The following is a 12269-nucleotide window of genomic DNA, read 5'->3' on the forward strand; positions in this document are numbered from 1 at the left end:
TGGAGTGCAATAGAGATTGTGTCATCTGTGGATCTGGTGGGGCGGTAGGCAAATTGGAGTGGGGTCTAGGGTTTCTGGGATAAAGGTGTTGATGTGAGCCATGACCAAACTTGGTATACTCCTCATTGCAAAAGGCATCGGGTAGATGTAAATTACTCCACAAACACAAATATAATTGTATATATATATACACAGTTCCCATGGCTTCCACTAGATGTCAACAGTCTTTAGACATTGTTTCAGGCTTGTTTTCGGAAAAATGAAGAAGAATGAGACCTTTCTGTCATTGGACTGTAGAATCATGCAGTGCTGGTTTGCGGGCGTGACCGAGTGCGCGCTCTTCGTTGTTTCTCCTTTCTATTGAATACTCTATTATCCTGTTGAAATATTATCGATTATTTAGACAATTGACAACCTGAGGATTATTTATAAACATTGTTTGGCGTGTTTCGACAAACTTTACCGTTACTATTAGGATGTATTCATCTGTATGTTTTGACCTCCTTGGAGTCAGTGGATTACTGAACAAAACGCGCCAACAAAACTAGGTTTTTGGGATATAAAGAGGGACTTCATTGAACTATACAAACATTTATTGTGTAGCTGGGACTCTTGTGACTGCAACCATATGAAGATCTTCAAAGTGATTAACTTCTTTGGGCTGAGATCCCGCTAACGGGATCGATATGACAACAGCCAATGAAAGTGCAGGGCGCCAAATTAAAACAACAGAAATCTCCTAATTAAAATTCCTCAAACATACAAGTATTTTATACCATTTTAAAGGTAATCTCGTTGTTAATCCCACCACAGTGTCCGATTTCATATAGGCTTTTACAGCACCACAAACGATTATGTTAGGTCACCGCCAAGTCACAGAAAAATACAGCCATTTTTCCCGCCAAAGAGAGGAGTCACAAAAAGCACAAATAGAGATAAAATTAATCACTAACCTTTGATGATCTTCATCAGATGACACTCATAGGACTTCATGTTACAAAATACATGTATTTCCCCGGATGTTGTCGAGGTGGGTCGCTAGATAGATAAATAAATACAGAATGGGGATGAGATAGTTGGATGGACTATTTACAGATGAGCTATGTACAGGTGCAGTGATCTGTGAACTGCTACAACAGCTGGTACTTAAAGCAAGTGAGGGAGATAAGAGGCTCCAGCTTTTGTGATTTTTGCAGTTCGTTCCAGTCATTGGTATTATACAATACATATCACGTATCGAATCTAGATAAGGGACATGTAACAGGTGTGTGTGTGTGTGTGTCTAAGAGCGATCAGATAGATTACAAGGTACTCAAGCCCCCTAGACTGGAACGCAAAGATTAGGCTTCTCCATGCTTGACTCACTGTAGCACTCTAAATACTTAATGTTTAACAACTCCATTAAAGAGGCTAACATGAGAGAGATAGTGAGAGGGAGAGAGACAGAAAGAGAGTGAGAGAAAGAGAGAGAGAGAGAGAGAGAGAGAGAGAGAGAGAGAGAGAGAGAGAGAAAGAGAGAGAGAGAGAGAGAGAGAGAGAGAGAGAGAGAGAGAGAGAGAGAGAGAGAGAGAGAGTGAGAGAAAGAGAGAGATGGAAATAGAGGAGTGTGAAAGAGAGGAGACGAGAGAAAGACAGGAGATGAGAGTAGGAAAGATACAGTGAAGGAGAGGAGATGAGAGAAGGAAAGATACAGTGAAGGAGAGGAGATGAGAGATATGGTGAAGGAGAGAAGATGAGAGAAGGAGAGATATGGTGAAGGAGAGAAGATGAGAGAAGGAGAGATACAATAAAGGAGAGGAGATGAGAGATATGGTGAAGGAGAGGAGATGAGAGAAGGAAAGATACAGTGAAGGAGAGGAGATGAGAGATATGGTGAAGGAGAGAAGATGAGAGAAGGAGAGATATGGTGAAGGAGAGGAGATGAGAGAAGGAAAGATACAGTGAAGGACCTCAGATGAGAGAAGGAGAGATATGGTGAAGGAGAGGAGATGAGAGAAGGAGAGATACAATAAAGGAGAGGAGATGAGAGATATGGTGAAGGAGAGGAGATGAGAGAAGGAAAGATACAGTGAAGGAGAGGAGATGAGAGATATGGTGAAGGAGAGAAGATGAGAGAAGGAGAGATATGGTGAAGGAGAGGAGATGAGAGAAGGAAAGATACAGTGAAGGAGAGGAGATGAGAGAAGGAGAGATATGGTGAAGGAGAGAAGATGAGAGAAGGAGAGATACAATAAAGGAGAGGAGATGAGAGATATGGTGAAGGAGAGAAGATGAGAGAAGGAGAGATACAATAAAGGAGAGGAGATGAGAGAAGGAAAGATACAGTGAAGGAGAGGAGACGAGAGAAGGAGAGATACAATAAAGGAGAGGAGATGAGAGATATGGTGAAGGAGAGGAGACGAGAGATATGGTGAAGGAGAGGAGACGAGAGAAGGAAAGATACACTGTAGGTATCAACTGTGTGCATTCACTCAAGACACAGTTTCCCCTCTTAAATACTATATTACCTCACATGGGGATGGGAGAGTAAATCCTGACCCCTACTGAGGGAGAGGTTGACCCCCTGGTTGACCTCTGGAGAGGGACAGGTCAGCCTGTTACGATAAAGGTCACATGATGAACAGCCTGCTGTCATCGTTCACACACACACACACACACACACACACACACACACACACACACACACACACACACACACACACACACACACACACACACACACACACACACACACACACACACACTGACTCAATACTAAGTTATGTCATCTCATATGGATGTTCTGTCACTACAAGTGGAGTCTTTCTGATAGAGAACAGGCCCAACCCCCCACCACCACCCCTCTTACACTAGCCCAAGCCAATGCCATGTACCAGATGCTCAGCAGGCTCTGCTCACACTTACTGGTCTGAGGCCAAACCACACGACGGACAACATTGGACACTTTATGGAACACAAAGCCTTCACTATTTCATCCTGCAATATCCAAGGCCTGAGGTTATCTGTCTTTGGGTTAGGAGCTGGAACCTGGACTTCAGCAAAGAAATCAGAAATAACAAGAACTACAAGAAACATGGTATAGAGGAGATGGACCTGCTAGTTGTCCTCTAGGTTACAGAGAGCTGGTAGTCCCATCCACCACACTACCAGGTGGGTGGTATAGAGGAGATGGACCTGCTAGTTGTCCTTTAGGTTACAGAGAGCTGGTAGTCCCATCCACCACACTACCAGGTGGGTGGTATAGAGGAGATGGACCTGCTAGTTGTCCTTTAGGTTACAGAGAGATGGTAGTCCCATCCACCACACTACCAGGTGGGTGGTATAGAGGAGATGGACTAGTTGTCCTTTAGGTTACAGAGAGCTGGTAGTCCCATCCACCAAACTACCAGGTGTGAAACAGGGAAGGGAATTGGGATACGTGGTATAGAGCTGGTAGTCCCATCCACCACACTACCAGGTATGAAACAGGGAAGGGAATTGGGATACGTGGTATAGAGCTGGTAGTCCCATCCACCACACTACCAGGTGTGAAACAGGGAAGGGAATTGGGATATGTGGTATAGAGCTGGTAGTCCCATCCACCACACTACCAGGTGTGTGGTATAGAGCAGACCTAACTCAATCAATTAAAAATGCATCAAAACAGGAACATTTTACATTTGGCTAGAAATTAATAAGGAAGTGATTTTAACAGAGACAAATGTCCTCCTGTGTGCTACCTATATCCCCTCACTAGAATCCCTGTACTTTAATGAAGACAGCTTCTCCATCCTGGAGGGCGAAATCAATCATTTCCAGGCCCAGGGACATGTACTGGTCTGTGGCGACCTAAATGCCAGAACGGGACAAGAACCTGACACCCTCAGCACACAGGGGGACAAACACCTGCCTGGAGGTGACAGCATCCCCTCCCCCGTATGCCCCCCCCTTGGCACAACTACGACAACATAACCAACAAAAACAGGTCACAACTCCTGCAGCTCTGTCGCACGCTGGGTCTGTACATAGCTGGTAAATTTGCTCTGGCTATCTACTCCAATTTCAGACCACCGGTAAGATAGTCTAGCTAGCTACATTTTCAGATATTACACATTTCTAAATGTAACTATACAGTGGTTTTATTTTAAGTGTACTGTTAGCTAGCTAACGTTAGCTGGCTGGGTTGCTAGCTAACGTTATGTGGCTGGGTTGCTAGCTAACGTTAGCTGGCTGGGTTGCTAGCTAACATTATGTGGCTGGGTTGCTAGCTAACGTTAGCTGGCTGGGTTGCTAGCTAACGTTATGTGTATGAATCGTACTCTTCGTATCTCAGACACATTTGCTTGACTAGTTAAAGCCGTAGAACCTGCTTGGTTAGCTACCTGCTGATTCATGCAGGGTAGTAACATCATGAGTTGTGATTATGGTCCATTGTTTAGCTAGCTAACATAAACTCACGCCACCCCAACTAGTCAAGCAAATGCTAACATATGCTAACCATGTGTATGTGACAAATACATTTGATTTGATTCCGTACAAATGTACGTAACCGTGACATTCAAACGAGGCTACAAAGAAAACTAATGGGACTGTAGCGGCTGTGTTGACGTGAAAATCGGGGGTGTGAACTAGGTTTCTATTCAAGCATTGATCGACATGATAATGGCTCTATAGTATTGGAGAAAAGTTGAGAAAACTGACCCTCCGTTACATCTTGACGTGTCATGTCGTAACGTACAGCACGCATAAAGCTACTATTTCTGTCTTACAATCTCTCTCCACCAGGTGTAGCACTTCTATCATCCTTTAAAAACAAGAAATGGACAGTGACAGGGGTACGGGGGGATACCTAGTCATGTTTTGTATCGTCACTGTAAGTGATCGTCACTCTCAAAGCAGCTGTTTACTTCTAAGATCACTTTAGCACCGCCCTAAAAACACGATTCAAATTCGACACAAACCTTCAAATAGGTATGTAATGACACATTATATTAACTCTTTATAGTGTTTTATTTAGATTTTAGAGGCGATAAGGTGATAAGTTGGACAGTTTGAGTGAAAAAAAAGCAATTTTCCCACACGACATCTCTCCTTCTCACGCATTAGTTTCGCTTCCCCACATGCCATTTTTTAAAGAGAGCCGACGCGGCTCATTGCCTGCTTGACTTATGCAGAAACGTGCAGCGTTTAGGTCATGTAATTGATTCTGTTGGAAAGGGGAGAAATTGTGCTTTACAATGGTATTGACATTACAGTTGATCTGGAAGTATTACGTTTTTTGGGGCGCTAAAATAAGGGCAATTGAACGGACCAAGGCGATGTACGTGTCTACGTGAGTTTACGTCCATTTCTTAACAAAAAACTCCACTCTAATTTTGACAAAGTATTTTCATTTCAAGTTAGTGTTCTGTTAGCTAACAAGCTAATGTTAGCTGGCTGGCTCACTAACTAACGTTAGTCATTGCGTTGGATTCATTGTTTACCTAGCTAGCTACATTTCTTAACAAAAGACTCTTGTCTTACTGTGCCAGAGCGCAGATTAATTTATTAACTTTGAATAAGTCCGTTGTCAGTAAACGTCAGCAAAAAAGCGTAATTAAATTGTTGCCAGCAGCAGTGTTACAGTCAACAACGCTCTGGATAACATGAAAACTGCCTAACCAGCTCTGCTAGGGGGAGTAAAATGGTCAGAGTGGGGTGTTCTCTCATTATATGTGTCTGGAAGTAGCTAGCCAATGTTAGCCAGTTAGCTTGGGTGCTTGACTGTTGTTGTGAGGTCAGAGCTTTCGGAACAACCCTACTTATTGACCAGAGCGTCCAGTGCACTCTCTGAACGTGAAACGCTCTGAATTTATGAACGGACAATATGACAACACAGTTACAATCAACAATGCTCTGGATACAGCTTAAGATTCATACTGAATTAAATATTACCCCTAACGTTTTAAAATCATATATATCTTTATTTCTAAAACACAATTAAATACAATCACAATTGCTTTTTTTTGTCTTTCACTAATTTTAATCATATTTGAACAGAGGCTTAACACCTAATAGACACTTTGAAAGTATTTTCTTCTGTAAAAACAAAAGTATAATGTGCTTTAACTTGCTTTTAGCTCAACTTACCCCCAGGGGAACATTTTTGACAATATTAGCTCACACAGCTACCAGGATGAACATTTATGCTAAGTTTAGGACCTCATATTGAAACATATAGATGTGGAGAACAATCTTTACATTATCTACTGTGGTTTAGATACCAGCATCATGAAACCTGTAAGACAAGTGTGTTCCAGCAAATACCATTTTAGAACAGTGTGTTCCAGCAAATACCATTTTAGAACAGTGTGTTCCAGCAAATACCATTTTAGAACAGTGTGTTCCAGCAAATACCATTTTAGAACAGTGTGTTCCAGCAAATACCATTTTAGAACAGTGTGTTCCAGCAAATACCATTTTAGAACAGTGTGTTCCAGCAAATACCATTTTGGAACAGTGTGTTCCAGCAAATACCATTTTAGAACAGTGTGTTCCAGCAAATACCATTTTAGAACAGTGTGTTCCAGCAAATACCATTTTAGAACAGTGTGTTACCAGCAAATACCATTTTAGAACAGTGTGTTCCAGCAAATACCATTTTAGAACAGTGTGTTCCAGCAAATACCATTTTAGAACAGTGTGTTCCAGCAAATACCATTTTAGAACAGTGTGTTACAGCAAATACCATTTTAGAACAGTGTGTTCCAGCAAATACCATTTTAGAACAGTGTGTTCCAGCAAATACCATTTTAGAACAGTGTGTTCCAGCAAATACCATTTTAGAACAGTGTGTTCCAGCAAATACCATTTTAGAACAGTGTGTTCCAGCAAATACCATTTTAGAACAGTGTGTTCCAGCAAATACCATTTTAGAACAGTGTGTTCCAGCAAATACCATTTTAGAACAGTTTTAGAACAGTGTGTTCCAGCAAATACCATTTTAGAACAGTGTGTTCCAGCAAATACCATTTTAGAACAGTGTGTTCCAGCAAATACCATTTTAGAACAGTGTGTTCCAGCAAATACCATTTTAGAACATTGTGTTCCAGCAAATACCATTTTAGAACAGTGTGTTCCAGCAAATACCATTTTAGAACATTGTGTTCCAGCAAATACCATTTTAGAACAGTGTGTTACAGCAAATACCATTTTAGAACAGTGTGTTCCAGCAAATACCATTTTAGAACATTGTGTTCCAGCAAATACCATTTTAGAACAGTGTGTTACAGCAAATACTATTTTAGAACAGTGTGTTCCAGCAAATACCATTTTGGAACAGTGTGTTCCAGCAAATACCATTTTAGAACAGTGTGTTCCAGCAAATACCATTTTAGAACAGTGTGTTCCAGCAAATACCATTTTAGAACATTGTGTTCCAGCAAATACCATTTTAGAACAGTGTGTTCCAGCAAATACCATTTTAGAACAGTGTGTTCCAGCAAATACCATTTTAGAACAGTGTGTTCCAGCAAATACCATTTTAGAACAGTGTGTTCCAGCAAATACCATTTTGGAACATTTGATCCCTCCACTACACTACTTTGATCCCTCCACTACACTACTTTGATCCCTCCACTACACTACTTTGATCCCTCCACTACACTACTTTGATCCCTCCACTACACTACTTTGATCCCTCCACTACACTACTTTGATCCCTCCACTACACTACTTTGATCCCTCCACTACACTACTTTGATCCCTCCACTACACTACTTTGAACCCTCCACTACACTACTTTGATCCCTCCACTACACTACTTTGAACCCTCCACTACACTACTTTGATCCCTCCACTACACTACTTTGATCCCTCCACTACACTACTTTGATCCCTCCACTACATTACACTACTTTGATCCCTCCACTACACTACTTTGATCCCTCCGCTACACTACTTTGAACCCTCCACTACACTACTTTGAACCCTCCACTACACTACTTTGATCCCTCCACTACACTACTTTGATCCCTCCACTACACTACTTTGATCCCTCCATAACACTACTTTGATCCCTCCACTACACTACTTTGATCCCTCCACTACACTACTTTGAACCCTCCACTACACTACTTTGATCCCTCCACTACACTACTTTGATCCCTCCACTACACTACTTTGATCCCTCCACTACACTACTTTGAACCCTCCACTACACTACTTTGATCCCTCCACTACACTACTTTGATCCCTCCACTACACTACTTTGATCCCTCCACTACACTACTTTGATCCCTCCACTACACTACTTTGATCCCTCCACTACACTACTTTGAACCCTCCACTACACTACTTTGATCCCTCCACTACACTACTTTGAACCCTCCACTACACTACTTTGATCCCTCCACAACACTACTTTGATCCCTCCACTACACTACTTTGATCCCTCCACTACACTACTTTGATCCCTCCACTACACTACTTTGATCCCTCCACAACACTACTTTGATCCCTCCACTACACTACTTTGATCCCTCCACTACACTACTTTGATCCCTCCACTACACTACTTTGATCCCTCCACTACACTACTTTGATCCCTCCACTACACTACTTTGATCCCTCCACTACACTACTTTGATCCCTCCACTACACTACTTTGATCCCTCCACTACACTACTTTGATCCCTCCACTACACTACTTTGATCCCTCCACTACACTACTTTGATCCCTCCACTACATTACACTACTTTGATCCCTCCACTACACTACTTTGATCCCTCCACTAGACTACTTTGATCCCTCCACTACACTACTTTGATCCCTCCACTACACTACTTTGATCCCTCCACTACACTACTTTGATCCCTCCACTACACTACTTTGATCCCTCCACTACACTACACTACTTTGATCCCTCCACTACACTACTTTGATCCCTCCACAACACTACTTTGATCCCTCCACTACACTACTTTGATCCCTCCACTACACTACTTTGATCCCTCCACTACACTACACTACTTTGATCCCTCCACTACACTACTTTGATCCCTCCACAACACTACTTTGATCCCTCCACTACACTACTTTGATCCCTCCACTACACTACTTTGATCCCTCCACTACACTACTTTGATCCCTCCACTACATTACACTACTTTGATCCCTCCACTACACTACTTTGATCCCTCCACTACACTACTTTGATCCCTCCACTACACTACTTTGATCCCTCCACTACACTACTTTGATCCCTCCACTACACTACTTTGATCCCTCCACTACACTACTTTGATCCCTCCACTACACTACTTTGATCCCTACACTACACTACTTTGATCCCTCCACTACACTACTTTGATCCCTCCACTACACTACTTTGATCCCTCCACTACACTACTTTGATCCCTCCACTACACTAGACTACTTTGATCCCTCCACTACACTACTTTGATCCCTCCACTACACTACTTTGATCCCTCCACTACACTACTTTGATCCCTCCACTACACTACACTACTTTGATCCCTCCACTACACTACTTTGATCCCTCCACTACACTAGACTACTTTGATCCCTCCACTACACTACTTTGATCCCTCCACTACACTACTTTGATCCCTCCACTACACTACTTTGATCCCTCCACTACACTACTTTGATCCCTCCACTACACTACTTTGATCCCTCCACTACACTACTTTGATCCCTCCACTACACTACTTTGATCCCTCCACTACACTACTTTGATCCCTCCACTACACTACTTTGATCCCTCCACTACACTACTTTGATCCCTCCACTACACTACTTTGATCCCTCCACTACACTACTTTGATCCCTCCACTACACTACTTTGATCCCTCCACTACACTACTTTGATCCCTCCACTACACTACTTTGATCCCTCCACTACACTACTTTGATCCCTCCACTACACTACTTTGATCCCTCCACTACACTACTTTGATCCCTCCACTACACTACTTTGATCCCTCCACTACACTACTTTGATCCCTCCACTACACTACTTTGATCCCTCCACTACACTACTTTGATCCCTCCACTACACTACTTTGATCCCTCCACTACACTACTTTGATCCCTCCACTACACTACTTTGATCCCTCCACTACACTACTTTGATCCCTCCACTACACTACTTTGATCCCTCCACTACACTACTTTGATCCCTCCACTACACTACTTTGATCCCTCCACTACACTACTTTGATCCCTCCACTACACTACTTTGAACCCTCCACTACACTACTTTGATCCCTCCACTACACTACTTTGATCCCTCCACTACACTACTTTGATATGCATCATGGGGTTTAACAAGTGAGAACACACAATGCATTGTATACCCTCCTCTAGACCACTGGATGGGTAAATGGGCTGTACAGTAGTTTCAGCTGGACTCTCCTAAGGGACTTTCCCTGTGGTGTTGTGATCTACTGCCTCCTTATGGAATCACCTGGAACTACACTGCCTGACACACACAGACACACACACACACACACACACACACACACACACACACACACACATACCCCCGTCGAAATTGCAGGTCTATCCATGTCCTGAGGATGTCTTGAAATGCCTTTAAAACCGGCCACTAGGGGCAACGGGGAGCGCTAACACCATTAAATATGCCTGGGTTTTGCTAGAGCACTGTGGACGTGGGTGGCGGAAGGTTGTATCCCAAACATTAACCCTTAATTTAACCAGTCAGAAACCCAAACATGAACCATTCGGAATTAATGCCTAAACAGAAATATTTTACACTGAACAAAAATATAAATGCAACATACAAAAACGTCAAAGATTGTACTGAGTTACAGTTCATACCTTTTTTTAAAGTCAGTTAAGAAAAAATGATTATTGACAATAACGGCCAAAAGGCAAAAGACCTCCTGCAGGGACGGAGGCTGGGATTGAAAATAAAAATAAAAACTCTATAAATATAGGACAAAACACACGTCACGACAAGAGAGACAAGACTACATAAAGAGAGACAACACTACATAAAGAGAGACAAGACTACATAAAGAGAGACTTAAGACAATAACATAGCAAGGCAGCAACACATGACAACACAGCATGGTAGCAACACAACATGACAACAACATGGTAGCAACACAACATGACAACAACATGGTAGCAACACAACATGACAACAACATGGTAGCAACACAACATGGTAGCAACACAACATGGTAGCAGCACAAAACATGGTACAAACATTATTGGGCACAGACAACAGCACAAAGGGCAAGAAGGTAGAGACAACAATACATCACACAAAGCAGCCACAACTGTCAGTAAGAGTGTCCATGATTGAGTCTTTGAATGAAGAGATAGTGAGATAAAACTGTCCAGTTTGAGTGTTTGTTGCAGCTCGTTCCAGTCGCTAGCTGCAGTGAACTGAAAAGAGGAGCGACCCAGGGATGTGTGTGCTTTGGGTTCCTTTAACAGAATGTGACTGGCAGAATGGTTGTTGTATGTGGAGGACGAGGGCTGCAGTAGGTATCTCAGGGGGAGTGAGGCCTAAGAGGGTTTTATAAATAAGCATCAACCAGTGGGTCTTGCGACGGGTATACAGAGACGACCAGTTTACAGAGGAGTATAGAGTGCAGTGATGTGTCCTCTAAGGAGCATTTTGGTGGCAAATCTGAGGGCCGAATGGTAAAGAACATCTAGCCGCTCGAGAGCCGCCCTTACCTGCCGATCTATAAATTATGTCTTGTAATCTAGCATGGGTAGGATGGTCATCTGAATCAGGGTTAGTTTGGCAGCTGGGGAGAAAGAGGAGCGATTTACGATAGAGGAAACCAAGTCTAGATTTAACTTTAGCCTGCAGCTTTGATATGTGCTGAGAGAAGGACAGTATACCGTCTAGCCATACTCCCAAATACTTGTATGAGGTGACTACCTCAAGCTCTAAACCCTCAGAGGTAGTAATCACACCTGTGGGGAGAGGGGCATTCTTCTTACCAAACCACATGACCTTTGTTTTGGAGGTGTTCAGAACAAGGTTAAGGGAAGAGAAAGCTTGTTGGACACAAAAAAAAGCTATGTTCTAGAGCATTTAACACAAAATGCGGGGAGGGGCCAGCTGAGTCTAAGACTGTATCATCAGCATATAAATGGATGAGAGAGCTTCCTACTGCCTGAGATATGTTGTTGGTGTAAATTGAGAAGAGCTTGGGACCTAGGATCGAGCCTTGGGGTACTCCCTTGGTGACAGACAGTGCCTGAGACAGCAGATGTTCTGACTTTATACACTCTTTGAGAG

The sequence above is a fragment of the Oncorhynchus keta genome, chromosome 28 (genome assembly GCF_023373465.1).
Source record: "Oncorhynchus keta strain PuntledgeMale-10-30-2019 chromosome 28, Oket_V2, whole genome shotgun sequence".
In the NCBI taxonomy this organism is placed as follows: domain Eukaryota; kingdom Metazoa; phylum Chordata; class Actinopteri; order Salmoniformes; family Salmonidae; genus Oncorhynchus; species Oncorhynchus keta.